The 17673-nt window shown below is 43.2% G+C and overlaps 1 protein-coding gene and 1 pseudogene across 10 annotated transcripts in view; one reads left to right on the top strand and one right to left on the bottom strand.

Annotated features, from left to right (window-relative positions):
- The window catches only part of ATXN7L1 (ataxin 7 like 1), a 266971-nt gene that overhangs the window by 42278 nt on the left and 207020 nt on the right, over positions 1-17673 (top strand). The window lies entirely within an intron of this gene.
- On the bottom strand, positions 14003-14629 carry LOC105719951 (large ribosomal subunit protein uL13-like; annotated as a pseudogene).

Consider the following 17673-nt stretch of genomic DNA (forward strand, 5'->3'; position numbering starts at 1 on the left):
TGAACCCAGGAGGGAGAGGTTGCAGTGAGCTGAGATCATACCGCTGCACTCCAGCCTGAGCAATAGAGTGAGACTTGGTCTCAAAAATAAATACATAAAGACATTATGGCATGGGAAAATACCATAAAATATTCAGCAAACCATGTTGGATATACTGATTGTAATCAATATGATCTGAATTAATTTTTCCCAACATTTTATAAAAATGTTCAACATATAGTTGAAAGGATTTTGCAGTGAAATCTTCCTTGTGACTACCACTGGCTGTACCATTACCATTTTATTATATTTGCTTTATCATCTGTCTCTCCCCCTCTTCATCCAATAATGCATGTGATTTTTAATGCATTTTAAAGTAAATTTCAGGCATCAGCACACTTTCCCCTTGACATTCCAGCATGCATATCATTAACTAGTGTTCACTATTTGGTTGGTTTTTTTCTTTTGAGGAAAAAATTACACACAGTGAAATGTACATTTGTTAAGTGTACCTTCTCTGAGTTTTGACAAATGCATACTCTCATGAAACCAGAATCCCTATTAAGATACAGAACATTACCAATTGTTTTTACTACTAAGCACACATACTTATTTGTATATGTCTATACCTGTGCAGTGGGATTCCAAGGCTGATGTTATTTTCTTCACTGTATTATTCTTTACTTTCTAAATGGTCTGAGTGAGTACATCTATTTGTTCTTTTATTTAACGGGTATTCATTTATCATGGAGTGTGTGTGCCAGGCTCTGCCCTAAATACAGGGACTCCAGGGGTTGACAGGACTGCAGAATTCCCTGCCTTTATGGCACCTATGATCTAGTAGTGAGTGGCAAGATGAGTGAACAAAAGATAATGCCTCAGTGAGATAGTGAGTGAGGGGCTGGGCGTGGTCAATGGAGGCTGAATGATTTGAGGAAAGAGCCATTGAGGGTCAGGAGAGTCTCGGGGGCCTGGGGACCGTCAGGAACAAGGACCCTGAGGCAGGAGGGGGAACGTGACAGGATGGGAGGTCAGAGGGGGAGCCACAAGCCAAGCCGTACAGGGCCTTGTAGGTGATGTGAGGAGTAAGGACCTTATCCTGGTGTGGAGAGAAGCCGTTAGAGGGTTTTAATCCGGGGAGTGACTCGCTCCTATTTCTGTTTTGAAAAGCTCTGCTCTGTGGAGAATCTGCTGTTCTGGGGTAAAGGTAGAAGCGGGGAAGTCAGAAAGGGAGGCTTGTGCTGGGGTGGCAATGTGGTTAGCAGCTGTGAGGGTAGAGCTGGCACTGCTTCCTGAGGGATGAAAGGTGGGATGTGGGTGAGAGAGGGGTCTAGGAAGATTCTCAGTTTCTTTGTCTAAGCAACTGGGTGAATGACGGTGGTCTAATTGCAATGGGCAGACTTGTGTAAGAAGCAGGCTCTGGGGAGGAGAGAAATCAGTTCTGTTTTAGACATGTTCGGTGCAAAGTGGAAACTTCACCTTTCAAACCTTTATGTGGCGAAGTCAGGCAGGCAGCGGCTGGGTGAGCACTGGAGGAAGGGGAGGGGCCCGAACTACTCCCCGTTGTTGGTGCACAGAAGGTGCAGGGCCATCTGCAGCCACCTTGGGGGCAGATGTGGTTTGGAATTCAGAATTATTCAAACTTTGGAAAGGTAATCGATTAACCCTCACCGAGGTCTGGGGCGTCACCTGTCATCAAATACGGAAGGTATTTCTGTAGCAAATTATAGTCTTCACACTTAAACAGATTAATAAAGACTAGAAATAGCCTCACATCAGTTCAGGTCAGGTGTTGTTATGAAGGCAGTTTTGTCACCAAATTAGGTAAAACTTGGTTTCAGAGCTTTTGAGTTTCTGAATTTCAGAAAATTAGCAATCCCCTCTCTAGTCTCAATTTCTACTCCCCAAATGCAAATACTTTGAAAAAAATTTTCACTGCTCTTTTCTATTTACTTCTATAATGTAAAGTAACTGGGCTTTCCTGCCATCTCTAGATTCTTAAAAGCTTTATATTATCTACTGACTTGCTACCATGGAAAGTGAGGGCTTATTTCTTTGATAGGCCCTCTGCACAGCGCACCCCTCCTCCATCCAGCCTTCCAATATAGTCACATGGTGATTTTTCACTAAATCAGCATTGGAGGCTTATATTATTATGACTGTAAGGTTCGTTAGGTTCTTGCCGAGTTTATAAAGAAGAAACTGAGGCCAGCACAAGAAGATCCAATGTGAATTTATTTGGCTCCCGGGTGAGGTTCTGAGGTCCGACAGGAGGTACCGGAGAAGTCGCACGGACTCCTCTCAGACGTGGGGTTTTATAGGGAGTGGAGGCGTTCGATTGGTTGTGGGAGAGCAAGGTTTGGGAAAGACAGGACTACTATTGGGTAGGGTTACAAGACTTTGTTTGCATACAGGACTCGACCACTATTGGCTAGAGTTACAAGACTTCGTTTGCATACAAGACTCGACTGCTACGAGTTACAAGATTTTGTTTGCATACTAGACTTGACTGCTATTGGGTAGGTTTACAAGACTTCGTTTGCATCCTGGCAGGGTTCCTTAAGGGAAGGCTAGGCTGTGCGAGGGGGTGAACGTGTCCGAGCTCTTGGAAAAAAAAGCGGGGGGTGTGTCCGAGCTCCCGGCGAGGCAACCGGCCTTACAATGACCATGTGAGTATTATTCACAGCTGAACCACCTGCCCTACTATTATTACATGTCCTTCCTTAAACAACTCTGATTTCTTCAGTCTTTTGCAGCGAAGAAGCAAAGGATATCAGGGTATAAGGTAATACAGAGTTCCCACCAAGCTTCCCATGCATACCCAGCCCCTCCCACATCCCTGTTCTTGAGGGTAGCCTTCCTGGACTTTGGGAACTAAAATCAGCCTGTGTCTCTGCCCCCCCGCCCACCCCACCCACTGGCTGTGTTCAACTAAGTCATTTACCATTTGTCCAACTGCTCTGCAGCAGCCTCCAGAATTTTACTGGCATCTTGGGTCTACTCTCATCTCCTATATTGTAGGACGATCACATTGTTCTGGTAGTTTATGCCTTTTTAAAATTAAATTTACTGTCATTCTTTGTGGGGCTTCAGGAGAGAGTAGAGATAGACATAGTTTATCAACCTGCCACGTTTCATGAAAAGCATCCCAGACCACTGTTCATACTTCCTGGGCCATGACCTTTTCATAGCGGGTGTCAGCAGATGTTTCTTATGTAATGATTTTGTCCACCTGTTGCCCAGTTCAGCCCACAGAGTTGGAAATTGGAAATTTGGAAGCGCTGTTACAACAAATTGCTTTCTAGGCATTTGAAATCTCCCAGGGTTTTCCCAGAGCAATTTAGGAGACCTCCTGAATGAGCCTAATGTGCTTTCAGCCTTTCTTACTACAGTGAAGAGACTACATGGCATTTGTATTTATTCAGCTATTTTGAAGTAGAATTCTTCACGCAACCGGGGTAGCATAAAGGGCAGGCAGTGGTCAGACAGGCCGGAGCTTGGTCACCAACAAGTGTGTGTACTGCACAGCGTACTTTTGCTCTCTGGGCCTCAGTCACCCCATCTATGGTATAGGTGGACTGGGGCACCTCATTCTATATCCATACTTGACACAGAGCCCTCTGTGTAAAACACAAAAAGAGAAACTGTTCTGGTTGAAGAAGAGGCAGATGCCCCCAGAGTGAACTGAGATACTTCCGAGCCATCCCAGGGCTCCTGGGAATATACATCGAGAAGCACTGGACTTGAAGATGTCTCTAAAGTCTCAGTTGGACAGCTCTGGGAACCTTGTCTTTTAAAAGGTTTACTGCTCTGCAGAAATAAAATACTCTTTGCAGCTGGGGTCCCAGGATGTGCAGCCCCTGCCTGGCTCCAGTGCCACTGGACCTGACACGGCGTGGCAGGCACTGTCCTAATCTCCCTTTCCTGGTGCAGAAGAGGAAGTGGGAATGTTGGTTCTAGCTGCCTCTTAGCAAAGACACAGATTTGTTGATTTATGGGTTAAGAGCCCTGGGATTGGAATCCTCCTGACACAGGCTCTGTAAGAATACAGGAATTTGTTTTCCCACATCATTTGCTTTTGATTTAGTGTTTTGATGTGGGGCTGCCTTATGACTCAGATGTTATCTTCCATTGCCAAATCACACGTTAGGTATGTATAACATTTCCTACACAGTGACAGCTTATCCTCTTCCAATCATCAGTGGCCATACCCCACACCCGCCATGGGGCAGGGCAGGGAGGGAGGAGGAATTAAAAAACTTTTCTATTCACAAATCAAGACATGTCACAGGGATGGGGCAGTGGTTTTCCAAATCGTTGTCTTTGTTGTTGATGTTGTTGTTTGAAGGAGACAATCATTTTCCAAAGAAAATCTTAAGCCAAAGCCCAATCAGTAAAACAGGTAAACATGGAACCCCTGCTCAAGTTGCAGAGTGGGATGAAGTGGAATAGAGACTCCAGCCCCTCTTCCAGCTCGCCATAGAGGCTTCAGTTATAGGGACAGACTCCCAGCTCATTTCTAGATCTTCCTCCTATACTTGACGTGACCTAGTAGGATAAGTGACTGAACCTCCCAGGGCCTCCTTGTCCTCATCTTTAAAATGGGGCTGTTGGGGGATGGGATAACATCTACCACCACTAGCTTTGAGTGAGGCACTTGGTGTGTTTCCCCAGTGACAAGTAGTCTTCTTATTACTGCCTACTTAGAAGGCTTGCTCCAAAAGGAAGCCTTCAGCCTCACAACAGCTTTCCTGCAGGGAATGTTTTAGAAAACCTGATTTGCACAGTTTGCAACAACTACTGTTTTCTTTTCAACCTCTGCTTTCCAGAGAAGGTCCTTGTAAGGTCATAGTAACATCCAGTTGTTAAGAGCTTGTGATTTTGCTTGGAATGTAAACAGTACTCTGTCTTTGGCTAGTTGGGAAAGGAAGTTTTATGTTTTCTTCTCTGTCTTTGGAAGTAGCCTTACTTTCGTGAATGCATTTTGATAAGACATACTGAAATCTGTGATTTTGGTTAAGCTCAAGATGAGGACACTGGCAGTAGTGTGGATCTTCTCAATGAGTGTATATTTGTGGGTGTTTTGTAGCTGTTAATTACATTAAATAAATTACCATAAAATTGCACCAATATTGCCCCTCCTTCCTCCATGCTGGCCCATAGGAGCTTTCTCTCTGTGTGGGAAATGGCTGTTTTTTCACTTCACTATTTGAGGACTGAGCAGCCTGTCAAATGTATTGATTGCCTTCTCCAAGTTGGAGATCGGGAGCTACATATTTGCTTATCTTCCCTAGTGAAAAAGCAAATAAGACTGCTTATCTAGTATTTAAACTTGCTTTTCATTTACTCTGTCAAAGGCATTATCCCACGAAGACATAATTTGAGAAGTATCTTCATAGAAAATAGCTCTCATTGCATAAGCCATGAATACCCTTGCCGGTGGAATCCATGTATTGCTTCTTTAGAAACTGTCAGTGCTCACAGCTCTCATCTCCCTCAGTGAATTATCTAGCTTCCAAACCTGTACTTTTTCTCCCACCAGCTCTTTCTTCCCCTTAAGCTCTGCCTGCAATAAACTGTGGACTGTGTGCATTTAGCTTCAGCCTCTTCTTCTGTAAAGTGAGAATAATAATGGTTCCTCCCTCAAAAGCTTTTTGCATGGAAAAAGAAAACGTGATATTGCTTACAAAGTGCTTAGTACAGTATTTGGCATAGAGTATGTGTTTGATAAACAGTAGTCATTATTTCTCTTTGTTGCCTTTTCAGTTCCCACATTCATAGTCACCCATCTCTCGGGCCATATTTACCTGGTTTATCTGGGACTTTGTTGTATTTTCCTCATCCCATGGGATTAAAAGCAAGCACAGCCCCTTTCCAGGGTGCTCTGTGTGCCTGCTGCCTCTCTGGTTCAAGATCTACTATGAACAGCTCCAAGCCTGGTGCTTCCTCCAGGTCGTTCTTCCTGTTCTTCAGGGATAGGAAGCATTGATGCCACCTGGCTTTCTTCCGTATCAACAGGACTCTGCTTGGTTCTGAATACCATGTTCCTTGACTACTTGTGTGGTAAAAATGTAATTTATGCCCTCTAATCCTCAATCCTAAACTGTGAGCCACATACAAGGAGCCAATATGGCAAGGGCAGTTAGAACCTAGATTTGGGGCCACACTGCCTGAGGGGTCAGTCCCTGACCCTACCACTTACTACCTGTTTGATTTGGAGCAACTTGTATAACTTTTTTTGTGTCTTGGTTTTCTTATCTATCAAATAGGTATAAAAATTCGGATCTGTATTTCTGAAATCCTAGCCACTCTGAAAACAAAATTGTTGTTTTTTTTCCCTCCTAATTTTGAGGAACACTCATTTGGCATCAAAGTCTGCCCTGACCTGACATATAGCTACTTATTATATACTTTATCCAAATTAGTATGATTATTCCTATGCTTCAGTGGAAAAATATTAATGTTTTTGATTATAGGATGCAGCCCCTGACTGCTGGAGTATTATATAATGTGTACCATATGACCTTACTAAAATATGATATATACAATTTGGGAAACCCACTTAGCCCAAGAGCTTTGGATAAGGGATTGTGGATCTATAATAGCCACCTCATAGCATTGTTGAAAAGATTAAACAAGATACAGCCATCCTTAGTATACATGGGGAATTGGTTCCAGGACACCCGTGTGCACCAGAACCCGTGCTGACTCACATCCCTCAGTCAGTCTTGTGGACCCCGAATATATGAAAAGTCAGCCTTCTGTGCAGGCGAGTTTCATCTCTCACAAATACTGTATTTTCAACCTCATTTGGTTGAAAAACTTTGGCATATAAGTGAACCCATGCAGTTCAAACCCATGGTGCTCAAGGGTTAACTGTATTTTGCATAAAGCTCTTAGAATGGTCTCTGGACTATAAGTACTCAATACACACTTGCTATGATTCTCCTAAAGACATGAAACAGTCCTGTGTCCATAAGAATGAGTGGTTTCTTTTACCACAATAAAAATGTTTGTTCTTTTTTTAAGTGAATGGTTTAAATATTTAACGAATGATATGAAAATGAATTTTACCGCCTGGATCTAAAGGAAGTGTGCTGTTTCTTTTGGAAAGACTTTCCAAATCCAACAAGAGAAGTCAGTTTCAGCAACTATGGGTGCCACTCTGTCAGATTTTTTTCTATACTCTTGACCTAGGGCTTGCTTACGCTAGCAAAGACAGAGTCCCTGTCCTTTCCTTTTCAACCTCACCTTCCGTTCTGCATACATCAAACATGGGTCGGAGTAGAATCCAAGGTTGACTCTCTGAGATGTTGTGCTTCCTGAAAACCTGTAGTTCTGGTGTCCCTGCTGTCTTGCATCTTTTCTGTACCTTTGTCCTCGATGACAAACCCTGTCAGCTCTTCCTTCTATATCCCCCAAAGGTAAAATATTTGTAAGTCTCTTGTAAAATATTACAGCTTCTATCTTTCTCATTGTTTTTCATCCCCAGTCTCAAGCTTTTGCCAAAATCATCTACCATTTGGACTTCTCCACTCACCTGTATAAATACAAGGTCCTATTTCTCCACTCCCCAGCCCCTGTCTCATTTAGACCTGGTCAGGGTCTAACCCTCCTTGTCTGTTTGATTATTATTGCTTAGTTATTTTTTCTTGGTGGCCATGTTGTGTTATCTTATTTGACCATCCTGTGTTTTCTTCCATATTGCACTTCTGCAAAATAGTCACAATTTACATTCCTTCATTTCTCTGGCAAATCACAAGACTCCCGTATTGTACGTTTGTTCCAAATGCCTCTATTTTTGAGATACACATCTATGTAACAAAATGCTATTTTCTTAGCACAGTGCTAAATCATATTACAGTCCAGGAAGTCAAGTTTGGATGACACCACCAACATTGGCAGAGAACCCAAATTAGCACATTAGAACCATGCGGTCATAGAATTGGACAGTTGGGAAGGACTCCAACTCCTCATTTTATAGATGAAGCAACTGAGGCCTGGAGAGCAAAGTGTCTTGCTCAACCAGACACAGTTGGCTAGTGACAGACATTGAGCCAGAACCTATATCTCCAGGCTAGCGTTCTTATTATGTTTTTATTAAACTGTTTATGTGCTTTATTTTCCCCCCGAATAATACAGGTATAGTTTAAAAACCAAGTTGTACTGAAAACTTAATCCAATGGCAGTCCCTTGCCCTGTCTCTGCCCACTGCTAGTCTTGTCTCCCTAGAGGCAGCCACTTTTCACTCTTTTAGCTGTTCCTTCTAGCATTTACTCCGTATCTCCATGAAATGTGTGTATATGAGTACTTCTTCATGTATCAGTTTTAGGTATTTCGGTGATCTGTGAACCTTCCATCACTGTAGAGGAGGGTTTGGCTGTCACACATCTCTACCCACTTTCCTTCTTCCATCCCTTCCCTATGGCTTTTCAATTCTCAGTGAAGGTATATGGTTATATCAAGCTTGTAAATATCAAGTGTCTGAATCTGTCCAGTTTCTAAGTCAAATAACAAGCTCAGAAAATGAGAGACACTGTACATCCAAATTTATTTGGTTTCTGGGTTTCAGATGTGAGTAGTGGAATTTCAAATGACGAGGAACAGATTTCAGAAAAGTATCCAAATCTGTTCCCTTCTAAAGGATGAAGGCTAAGTGTTTGGATAGTGAGAGGCATCTATACTGTTCACTTACAGAGCCAAGGAATATTTATTTCCTTGTGTCTTAAAAACATGCTTATTGATTCAGTCCTTATCTACCAATATTAGGCAATATTAGGCAATATTGGCAATTACACTTTACTTTGTATGTAGGTTTTTGCTTGTCCTAAAATTATTGCCTCATGGGTTTTACTTGTATTCTTATCTATATGTTTGTCCTTAATTTTGCCCACTAGACTGGGCATATCCTGTCACTGTTTTTTGCCCAGCTGGTCAGACATACTGGATAAACCCATCAATTCCCCTGTATTTTCTGGAGCCCAATAGCCCCTTGGCCTGCTATGCTGCTATGCTGTGACAATGGCCTCCCTCCCTGTTGTCCTGGGAAGTCCACTGACTGGCAGCTTGTCTTCTTCTGCTTGATTGACTCCCTCTTTTGCTAGGACTAATCTTCCAGGGACATCCTACATAAAAGGTAACTTTTTGGGGTCTTCAAAATATGGAAATGTCTTGGATCTGTCCTCAGACTTGATTAGTAATTTGGTGGCTACAGAACATTCAAAGTTGGAAATAATTTTCGCTTGGGATTTTAAAGCCATTTTTGTATTGTCATCTAGCTCTAGAGTCACTCTTAATAGGAGATGCCAGTCCTATGTGAGACCTCTTTTGCTCTCTGAAAGCTTTTAGGATCTTCTCTGTGTCACTATTGATCTGAAATTACTTGATAATGTGCCATGGAGGTCTTTTTTCTTTCTTTGGGTTGAGCACTCCACTGGTGGGCCCTTTTAATTTGGCAAGGCATATTCTTCAATTCTGGAAAATGTTCTTATACTGATGATGTTTTGTTTTGTTTAATTTCTTCCTTCCCATTTTCTTGGTTTTCTTTTTCTAGAATTCCTTTTGTCAGATATCGGACCTTAAGGAGTCTAAAACTCTATCAATTTCCACTGTGTTTGCTTCTGTTTTCTTTTTTGAAGACTCTTATATGCCTTCTAATAAAATTTTTATGTTACCTGTCATATTTTTAATTTCTAAAAGTTTTTTATTGTTTTCTGCTTTTTCTCTTGCTGTTGCGTCCTGGTTTTGGTTTCTCTGTCTAAGGACATTAGTAAGTGTTTTTGAAGTTCTCTTCTACTCATTGTATAGCTTCCATATTCCTCTATGCCTGTCATTGTGTCTCAGTCTCTTTCACGTAGGTGCTTTCTTTAGATGTCTGGTGATCCTTGGTCATTCATATTTAAGAGTGAGGTGCTACAAGTGGCTGGGAGGTTTAGGGTGTTTTAGTGGAGCTTTTTAACCGGTGGCTCATTGTACAGGGGGATTACATTGTGAACTTATCATTTATTTGGAGAATTTTCAGTTGCCAGCATATGGAAGCCTTTTCTTAAAAGAATTTCTCACTGTTTTTCCAAAGATGAATTCTCCCCTTTGGAGGAGAGACCCAAGGGCATCACGCGTGAGAGTGGCCACCCTCACTCCATCCTCTCCGTTTAGCCTGCCCATCACCCCATCCCTTCACCATGCCTCCTGTCCCCTGGTCTGGATCCTCTTCTAACCCATCTCTCCAGTAATCAACCTTCAGACTCAAGCAGTCTCCCCTCACATCACCCCTGCCATCTGAAGTACATAGTGCCTCCAGCTCCCAGGCCTCCCAAGGGTTGTATCCCAGGCAGATATGCTCACTTTGCATCCATACTCCTTTCTTAGACACATAGGTCACTGTTTCCTCCACTCTACTCAGTCAGCAATCACTCCTCACCTGTCTTCCAAAACCATGCCCTTGTTTGCTGATATCTCCCATTTCTATTGTCTTTGAACTCTTTTTAACTCCTTTACTGTCATTTTAGGAGTGTCTTGGTCAAGAGAAAAGATAAAATTGAGGAGTAACCATTAATCCACCATTCATTCAGCCAGTCAACAGCTAGTGGAACCAAGTGGGTTCCAGGCACTGCTGGGGATGGAGCAGTGAACAAATCAAACAACAATTCCTTCCTTCTTAAAACTTCCAATATAGTGTTTATTGGAGGTGCCATGCTCTTAAATGCCACAAAGTGGCAAGTCTAGTAACATAAACCAATAAAAAGAAGCTTGGGCTTGTTAAGATTCAAGAACCAATGTGCAAACGCCTGGGAACCCATATGTTTACTTGAACTTCTGCTGTTTGTAAGTGATCACAATGATATTGGAAATGGGGGTACCTCTGCTTATGAGCTGGGAGCCATCATGTTTGCATAGCACTGGATAGCCTTTGACAACAAAAGATGATTCATGTCAACCTTAGACTTCGTAGGAGATAGAAGACACCTTCTGCTACTCTAGAAAATCAGGATTATCACTTCACAAGGTTGTGGTGTAATCTGAAGAATACAGACCAATAAAAGTTCCTGACCAAAAGTAACCAATAATAGCAAACAAGCAGAAGGATCTATTAATCTCCAATATTAGTAAGACTCCTCTTTAGAGCTGTGGCTTCCAAGCTATTTTAATCATGCACCCTTATCAATAAAAATTTTTGGAGCTGGAACCCAAGAGGATGTGTATTTAATTATAAGTTACATGCACATATAAGTCTAATACATTAGCGATACTATGGAACAAAAGTTAAAAGTTAAAAGGGCAAGCTAAAAATAACTAGAAGTAGAAGTTGTAATATGTTTCCCCATCCTAATAGATCATCTTGGGCATGTAAAACTCACTTACGAACAACTCACCGGGAGAATGGAAGTGAGGATTTGGTCATACCTTACATCCACCATTGCTTAGCTGTGGGATATTGGGCAAGCTGCTTAATTCTAAGCCTCGGTTTCCTCATTTGTAAAGTGGTAATAAAAATACTGCAGTTTCCCTGGCTTCCTCATAGGGTGACTGTGAGGGTGAAATGGGCTCTGAAGGTGTTTTATAAACTGCAAGGCACTCAGCACTCAACATGCAAACCCACACATGGACACAGGGAGGGGAGCATCACACACTGAGGTCTGTGTGGGGGGACTAGGGGAGGGACAGTGGGGGTTAGGGAGTTGGGGAGGGATAACATGGGGAGAAATGCCAGATATAGGTGATGGGGATGGAGGCAGCAAACTATATTGCCATGTATGTACCTATGCAACAATCCTGCATGTTCTTTACATGTACCCCAGTACTTAAAATGCAATTATATATATATGAAAGAAAATAACTTTCCCACCAAATATTCCTTCAATAACACAGAGAAAAAAAAAATATGCAAACCCAATTGTGTGACCAGTTAGCCAGCTCCATGCCCCAGCCAATAACTTCTCCCTGAGTTTATTCCGTCACCCCAGATATCCTTCCTAATGATTTAAGAAGTAATGATGTGAAGGTGGATAAGAGAAGCAGTGAAAGTCTCTCATCCTTGCTTAAAAAGAGAGACAAAACCAAAAAGCAACCCAAGCCCAAATTCTGCAGCTAGTCAGTACCATCCACTCCATTCACAGAAGAGCAGCTTTCTCCCTACAGCTCCAAGGGTGTTATGTTTTCCACACTATAGATGTTATGGATTTATTTTCAGAGACAGGGTCTTGCTGTGTTGCCTAGGCTGCCATAAACTCCTGGGCTCAAGCAATCCTTCCATGTCAGCCTCCCAAGTAGCTGGAACTATAGCTGTGTGCCACTGCACCCAGCTGACGTTACGGATCTTGAGAAAGTAAATCTATTGTTGAGAAGCAGCAATGTTGTTCCTGAGACTCAAAGAATTTCAGTGTGTCCAGCTGAAGCATAGGGAAGGTCTCTATGGCCTGAGCAAGACAATTATGTGGGCTGCCTGGTGGCAAGTCGCTAAGCACTATAGCATTGTTACTGAAAGGTGTCTGGGGCTTACACACTTGGAGTATGTGCAATGTCACCATATAGCAAAACTGCATTTCTGGCATCATCCAAAGTAGAGGATTAATTATGCAAGGGGAAAATAAGATGTTCCAAGCACCAGTTAATGGAAGTGTTATGAGAACAGAAGCAATCATCACAGTTAAGTGTACTGAGCACTTGCTTTATGCCAGCCTCTACAAGGTGTGCCGCATGTGATCCCATTCAATCCGCACTGTTTGCATTTCCATTTTGCGGTTAAAGAAACCGAAGGTGAGAGAGGTTAAACAACTTGCTCACAATCATGGTGGAGCTGCAATTCAAATTCAGCTTGATCTGTCTCCAAAACCTGTACCTGAAACCACCCTATTCGTCCACCTATCAAAAGAGTTCTGTATTTTCATCTTTGTCAGTGACTCCTCTCTCTGATTTCCATATAACCAATCTTCTGTGCCATTCAACAGGACAAAACTGGAAGGAGACTAGTGATCTCCTGTGTTAGCCACTCTGCTGAGGTTAGAAACCCAGACTTGCTGCACAGGATCTTAAACAGCAGCAGCATCTGTGTGTTAGTCAATTCTTTTTGCATGACTCTAAAAGAATAACTGGGACTTCGCAATTTATAAAAACAGAGGTTTCATTGGCTCATGGTTCTGCAGGCTGTACAGGATGCATGGCACCAACACCTGCTAGGCATCTGGTGAGAGCCTCAGGAAGCTTACCATCATGGCAGACGGCAAAGCAGAACAGGCATGTCACATGGCGAGAGTGAGGGCAAGTGGGTCGAGGGTAGGTCCTAGACTTTTAAACAACCAGATCTCACATGAACTGAGCAATAACTCACTTATCACCAAGGAGATGGTGCTAAACCATTCGTGAGGGATCCACCCCCATAATCTAATCACCTCTTACCTGGGCTCGCCTTCAACATTAGGAATCATATTTCAACATGAGATTTGGAGGAGGTGCACATCCAAACCATATCAAGGTGACATATTGGTTTATTATAATTGACTCTTCCAAGGACATGGAGGGAAATTTGCAATTAAAAAAACCCAACCCTCCCCTTTTACTGCAAACTGGAGTGCAAGTAAGAAGGCATTAGTCAGCCCCACAGAAGGCAGCTCCATGGCCAAGCTTTGTTATGCTGAGAACCACAGCTCTCTGTCCAGCCAAGCTGCAGCCTCATCAAGGGGCCAGGTGAGCCTTGGAGGTCCTGCCCCAGGTTTAACACCTTCCCCCAACTGCCCAACACGTTCCTCACCTCATGCCCATCCCTCCGCACTCACTTTTCACTCCTTCCAAAAAGCCTTGCACTCTGGAAGGACACTAAGCTATCAGTCATCCATACCCCAATATGAATATTAAGCCAATATATAACTAGTATATGTACGCTTTGATGATTTTCTTGAATATTAGTTTGAAGGGCTTTGCTTCTATTGCTTTGAACTACAGGCATTAGGATCAGATGGGGTGGAGGACATCTGAATGAGTTACACATTTTTTTTTTTTTTTGAGGAATGAACAGTCTTCACTGGGCTCAGACCAGGAGTCCATGGGTCTTGAGGACCTCTGTGTATTTGTGAGTTTTTTTCTCCACGTTCTTTTCAGCCCATTTCCGTAGCCTCTTGAACTGTTTCTTCTTCTGGTAGTGGATCTTGGCCTTCTCCTTCCTCTTCTCCTTCAGGGTGGTGCCACTGCCTGGTACTTCCAGCCAACCTCATGAGCCAGGCGCCCCAGGTAGACAGACTTTCTTGTAGACTTCACATGCACATCCTTGAGGGCAGCAGGAACCACCATCTGCTTTTTCTTGTCCTAGGGTGGAGGGATGCCATCAGACACCTTGAGGCGGTCCAGGGCGGCCTGGCCTCACTTGGCCTGGTGGGGCAGCATGCCTTGAGGTCTGCCGGAAGATGCGGCTGGGGGCCAGGAAGTGGTAGGGGCCTCGGGAAGGGTTGGTGTTATTCTCCAGGTTGGTGTTCATCTGCTTGCAGAGGAAGGCCAGGTACTTCAGCTTGTTTCTGTAGAAACTGCCAGAAATGTTGATGCCCTCGTAGCATACAACAGCCACCTTCTGGCCCAGCAGTACCTATTTAGCCACAATGGCTGCCAAGCGGCACAGGAAATGGCTTCAACCGTGGAGCACCAGGACCTGCTCCCCCACCATCCTCTGCAGCCGCCTGGGAAAGTGTACTTTTGTTTTCATTTTGCTTTGTTCTAATTGTAAACTTTTTTATTGTTAATTATCTAATATATGGCTGGGCATGGTGGCTCAATCCTGTAATCCCAGCACTTTGGGAGGCTGAGGCAGGCAGATCACGAGGTCAGGAGTTTGAGACCAGCCTGGCCAACGTGATGAAACCCCATCTCTATTAAAAAATACAAAAATTAGCTGGGCATGGTGGTGCATGCCTGTAGTCCCAGCTACTTGGGAGGCTGAGGCAGGAGAATTGCTTGAACCTGTGAGGCAGAGGTTGCAGTGAGCTGAGATCACGCCACTGCACCCCAGCCTGTGTGACAGAGCAAGTCTCTCTCTTTCTCTCTCTCTCTCTGTATACATATATACATCTCCAACATATACAGGTTGTTAAAAATAGCCAAACAAAATACAGAAAGCTTCATAAAACAAATGTACAAACTCATATGAGGCCATCACCCTTTGCAGGGTCACCAAGATGCCATTTGTGATCCCCTCCCAGTGACTGATCCTGAAATTTAAAAACCAAAATAAATCCACTGGGTAGATTGGCTGTCCCCACATGTTTAACAACAAGGGATAGAGTCATAGTCTTTTCTAGCTGCAGTGTCTGGAGGTCTTGCATGGCTGTACCCCAGTTTTTAGGTAAAGCATTTCCCCTGGGTACATTATGCATTTTTTAATGCAGCTTTGTCCTAATACATGCCAGCCTCAATGCGTGCTGCATCTTTGAAGGGTACAGACTTACCAGTAGGGCCCAAACTTTTGGAGATCTCCTTTTCTGAATTATCTTAAGTTGGTAAGACAGCTAGATGGTTCTTTTCTTTTAAACCAAAACTGTGTTAGAGCAGCTGATCATTCAGCCTTGAATTTGGGCCATTACAGAGTTAAACCCTGAAAGAGTCGTTTTCTTTCACCTTGAACATTCTGATACTGTTTTACTGGTTCTAAATCTATTTCAAAAGACAAGGCGCTAGGCATGGGGGCTCACATGCTGTAATCCCAGCACTTTGGGAGGCCAAGGCGGGAGGATCCCATGAGGATTGCTGACCAACATGGCAAAACTCCATCCCTACAAAAAATACAAAAATTAGCTGGGTGTGGTGGCAAGTGCTTGCAGCCCCAGCCACTCAGAAGGCTGAGGCAGGAGGATTGCTCAAGCCTGGGAGGCAGAAGTTGCAGTGAGCTGAGATCTCTCCACTGCACTCTAGCCTGGGCAACAGAGTGAGACCCCCCCCATCTAAAAAAAAAATTTTCTAATTAAAAAAGACAAGGATTTTAGCCTAAGAAGCTTGTTAGATTGAGAGTCTGGTATACAGCACTCACCAGGATGCTTTTGGAATGCTTATGAAACCTCAGTGATTTTCTTACAGCTCCATTTGATTTTATATTATTTTTAACTTCTTATTTGGAAATAATTTGAGATTTCCAAAAGCATATCGAAAATAAGAATAGCACAAAGAACATCCTATAGCCTTTACCCAAATTCAACATTTATTTATTTATTGAAACAGGATCTTGCTCTGTTGCCCAGGCTAGCGTGCAGGGGTGCAATCATAGCTCACTGTAACCTGGAACTCCTGGCTCAAACAATTCTCCCACCTCAGCCCCCAAAGCAGCTGAGACTGCAGGTATGTACCACTGCATCAGCTAATTTTTTAATTTTCTTTTTTTTTTTTGGAGATAGAGGTCTCGCTGTGTTGCCCAGGCTGATCTCCAATTCCTGGCCTCCCATAGTGCTGAGATGATAGGTGTGAGCCATTGCCCTGGCCCAACTGTTGTTAACATTTTGTTCCATTTACTTTGTCCTTCTGTTTCTTGGGGGTAGGGAGTGGGGCAGGGGCAGGGGGAGTGAGCAGAGAGAGCGAGAGCAATCCAGATTTATTTTTAATAGTCACATATAATAATATTTTTCTGAACCATTTGAGGGCAAGTTACATTCTTCATGGTATTTTACCAATTACTTCAGTGTGTGTCTCCTAAGAATAGGAATATTCTCTTACATAACCTCAGTACAGTTTTCAACTTCAGTAAATATAACATCCAGGCATTTACTTTAATATAATCAGAAGAAAAAACCACCAACAGTCAGTGGTTTATTTTTTCTACACACTGAGCAGTAGGCTTCCATTTTCATGTGCTTTGCATATGGCAATCTTCAAGTCTAATTGTTTCAATCTTATTGAAATTGCTTTCTCCTGTATCAACAATAGGTAGAGGGTGCATATTGACATCTCCATTTTCAATCATATGTTTGTTTACTTTCTGCCCTCATTAGGGTCTCTAAACACATCAGAGAGAGAATAAAAATAAATATCCCATCCCGCTCCCAGGCCTTGGAAATGAAGGAGTAAACACAAGTATAATTTAACACTTTCCTAGTCCAGGGGAAGATGTTGCCTTTTTATGTCTATGGCCCTTAAGGAGGAGAAGCTCTCTGTCAAACAAAATATCCTTTGAATCTTCCTTGCTGAGCTTCCCCTCCGTGACTGGGTTTCACCGTGAACCCTGTCTGCTGGGGTAAAGTACTAATGAGTGACCCATGCCTGTTCCCCCCGGTTTTCTAAATTCAGCTGTCAGTGTTTGTGTCAGCTGTCATCAGCTGCATCTCACCGTGCTCCCCACTCTCTGCAGGGTTCTTGGCTTAGAGAACTTAGCTTAGAACTCCTTAGAGCTCTTGGCATGTCCCACATAGGAACTGAACCTTCCAGAGCATTCCAGCTCCCAACTGGAGGCGAGACAGCACACACATTTCCTGCTGGGGCCTCCGCTTGGGCCAGGAACAGGTATGGTGAGGGTGGCAGCAATGTTGGGAAAGTTCTTGGTGGCTGGGCCCCCTCCCTGAGGGCTGCGGCTAAGGGAGCACTGCAGGAGTGCTGTGCTTGGAAGTTTGCAGCAGCAGGAAATCACATTTATAGATTCTGGATCTGAACGATTTCATGCTGAGAATTTGGTAATACTTCCTCTTTCTTCACCTGCACCCTAACCTCTCATTTTGAGTTGCTTTGTCACCC

The sequence above is a fragment of the Aotus nancymaae genome, unplaced genomic scaffold, assembly GCF_030222135.1.
Source record: "Aotus nancymaae isolate 86718 unplaced genomic scaffold, 86718_ANA_hifiasm-v0.15.2.pri h1tg000002l, whole genome shotgun sequence".
NCBI classification, from domain to species: Eukaryota; Metazoa; Chordata; class Mammalia; order Primates; family Aotidae; genus Aotus; species Aotus nancymaae.